We start from the raw sequence: 3,759 nt of genomic DNA, 5'->3' as shown, positions 1-3,759 counted from the left end.
ATATACTATATGAGTCACTAACTTAGGGGTGTTGTACTATATCTCTATGCTTATATAACTGAGCCACTTCTGTAACATGATGTATATTATAGTGTGTTATTCCATATTCTGTTATCTTTTGTCTTATGTATGTGAACGTTTAATTATCCCTTGATATATGGAAGGTATGCGACTTTAAATTATTCTTGTTAAAAAAATTTACTTGTAAAATTCGCGGGGTTTTAACAACGTACAGGCTTATATTTATTAATTAATAATACAAAAAGGAAAAACAAGTTGGTAACATTCGATTTCTAGTATGATCTAGACATGCTAGAAGTTGGGTCGTTACAATTTGATATCAGAGCAGTTCTTCCTGTTAGAGCCTGGAGAATGGACTGAATCATGCTTTATTGCATGCTCTGTGGTGTGTCTCATGCTTATAGGGTATCTATGTGATATGTGTTGCATGAATGTCTTTGTGCTTTCATTCTGATAAAGTTCACGCCCAACTTGAGGTATTAAGACTGATCACCTTGGTATTGATTGTTTGGTATGAACAGAATCAGGATGCCTCCACGGAGACGTAGCGATCGGGAAGGGTCTACTGTTAACAATCCGCCACAAAACGATGATAATCTGCTTGCTGCGATTCATGCTATTACTGAGGCTGTGCGTGAAACGGCGACTGCTACTACCCGAGCAGTTAAGCGTCTGGGGGAACGTAATGGAGAGCGTAACAATGACCGTAATGGTGAGAATGGTGGGAACAGTGATGGAGATAACATGAATCATGATAGGCCTATGACATTAGCTACTTTCTTGAAAGTTAATCCACCAAAGTTCAAGGGTACGACTGTAGCAACTGAAGCTGATAATTGGTTTCGAGGCATAGAAAGGTCCTTGAGGGCACAGCATATCCCGGAAGAACAGTATGTAGAATTTGCTACTTATATGTTGGAAGGGGATGCTCAGCATTGGTGGCAGGGCATTCAACGTTTACTGCAGCAAGATGAGGGTAATATTTTGTGGGATGTTTTCAAAGAAGAGTTCTATAAGAAGTACTTTCCTAGAGCTACTCATGAGGCAAAGGAGATGGAGTTGATGCAGTTAAAACAGGGAAGTATGTCTGTTGCTGAGTATACAAGGAAGTTTGAAGATTTATGTCATTTTTCCAAGGTTTGTCAAGGGAATCCAGCAGATTTCGAAGAGTGGAAATGTTTGAAATTTGAAGGGGGACTCCGTGAAGATTTTTTGAACTCAGTGGTTCCATTGGAAATACGGAATTTTGCAGAGTTGGTTAATAAGAGTCAGCTAGTAGAGGACTGTGCTAAGAAGATAGCTGCAGCTCGGATGAATCGCCCAAGATCTTCTTTTCAGAATTATAATCAGTATACAGCTCCTCAGGGAAGGAATTTTAAGCAGGGAGCAATGCCTTCACGAAGGTACAATTAGAATAGAAATGTTCATGCACGTCCTACAGGAGGGAATGGAGGAAGAATGAGACAAGATATGGGTAAGCGACCTCAGCAGGCGCAGATGCGACCAGTATGTAGGCAGTGCGGAAAGGAGCATGGAGGTAGACCTTGTCAGCTTACAAGCGTTATCTGTTTTTCTTGTGGTCAGCCTGGACATATGGCTAAGGACTGTCCGAAGAAGCCAGTACAAGGAACAGATAGGCCGCGACAGCAAGGACGTGTGTTTGCTATGACTGCTGATGACGCAATGAAATCAGACTCCCTAATTCAAGGTCAGTGTTATGTCAAATCTCGACTCTTAATTGTACTGTATGACTCTGGTGCATCACATTCATTTATTTCTGAGACTGTTGCGCATGAGTTGGGATTAGATTTCACCATGTTAAATTATAATCTAATTGTTCGTACACCCACATCTCAAAATGCCTTGACTAGTCAAGTATGTCAACAGGTGCCTTTTGTTATTGAGGCTAGGACTTTTATACATGACCTGGTTTGTTTGCCTTTGTGTGGTTTAGATATTATCTTAGGTCTAGATTGGTTGTCCAAGCATCATGTTTTCCTTGATTGTTTTAAACGAATTGCTACATTTCCATCATCTGAAATGCACACTGAACCAGTTGAGTCTTGTACTTTCTATTTGAATTCCCTAAGAGTTATTTCTAGTAATAGTGGGTTAGAGGGTTACGTTCTACTATCGGCTAGCTCAGAAACTAATGAACAAGACTTGGAGCAAATCCGAGTGGTGAAGGAGTTTTCTGATGTTTTTCCGGATGATATACCTAAGTTTCCACCTCAGAGAGAGATAGAGTTTAGTATTGATCTGGTTCCTGGAGCCGGACCAATTTCTATAGCACCGTATCGGATGTCACCATTGGAACTAGCAGAGTTAAAGAAGCAGTTGAATGAATTGCTGGGGAAGAAGTTTATTCGTCCGAGTGTATCACCATGGGGAGCTCCAGTGTTACTAGTAAAGAAGAAGGATGGTGGAATGAGGTTATGTGTGGATTATCGGCAATTGAACAAGATCACAATCAAGAACAGGTATCCACTCCCAAGGATAGATGATCTGATGGACCAGCTGAGAGGTGCGACAATATTCTCGAAGATTGATTTGTGGTCAGGTTACCATCAAATCCGGGTGAAGGAATCAGATATACCTAAGACTGCCTTTCGAACTAGGTACGGTCACTATGAGTATACGGTTATGTCCTTTGGACTGACTAATGCTCCTGCTGTATTCATGGATTATATGAATCGCATTTTTTGTCCGTATCTAGATCAATTTGTGGTAGTCTTTATAGATGATATCCTCATCTATTCCAAGATAGAAGAAGAACATGGAGAGCATTTGAGGATTGTGTTGCAAATATTAAGAGCACGGAAGCTATATGCGAAGTTGTCGAGATGTGAGTTTTGGGCGACAGAAGTGGCATTCTTGGGACATGTGATCACACGAGATGGAATAACTGTAGATCCTTTAAAGATCGAGGCCGTAGTACAATGGAAGCAACCCAAGACAGTTACAGAAGTTCGTAGTTTCTTGGGGTTAGCAAGATACTATCGGCAGTTTATCAAGGGTTTTTCACAGATAGCTTTACCTTTGACTCGCCTTACTAGGAAGGAAGTTCCATTTGAGTGGACAGAGAAGTGTGAAGAAAGCTTTGAAACTTTAAAGGAAAAGTTGACGACGGCGCCAGTTTTGGTGTTACCAGACCCACAGGAACCTTTTGAGGTGTATTGTGATGCTTCTTCTAAGGGACTTGGATGTGTATTGATGCAGCATAGGAATGTGGTAGCTTATTGATGATATGTCATCATGTCATATTTTTCTATACTTTTTCTTTGTTTTTTTTTAGGTTTTATGCACTTTCTTGAGCCATAAGTAAGCCAATTGGGTAGAATTTCATGTTTCCTTTGATTCAATCAACCATGGATAAATTAATGCATTTTCATGAGATTTTGTGCTATAATTGTTATATATTATGAAAGAATAACAATATCATGATTTTGAGCATAGCTTTGATGTGCTTGGTTGATTGATGATAGGTGAAAAGAGCTTTGAAGAAGGTTGAAGAAAGAAGAAATGGCAAGGAGCAAGAGAGAACAAAAAGCTTGAGCAAAAGCTTGCCTCAAACTTTAGCTCAAACTTTTGGAAGAGTTGAATTCACCCTGGATGGAGCAAAAGCTTGCGCCAACGTTTGACCTCAAGCTTTTAGACAAACGTTGGCACCACAACAAACACACCCTGGAGAAGAGCAAAAGCTTGCGCCAATGTTTGACCTCAAGCTTTTAGGCAAAC

Source organism: Arachis ipaensis, chromosome B9, assembly GCF_059453495.1.
Source record: "Arachis ipaensis isolate K30076 ecotype BB chromosome B9, ASM5945349v1, whole genome shotgun sequence".
NCBI lineage: Eukaryota > Viridiplantae > Streptophyta > Magnoliopsida > Fabales > Fabaceae > Arachis > Arachis ipaensis.
This window is presented reverse-complemented; position numbering follows the sequence as displayed.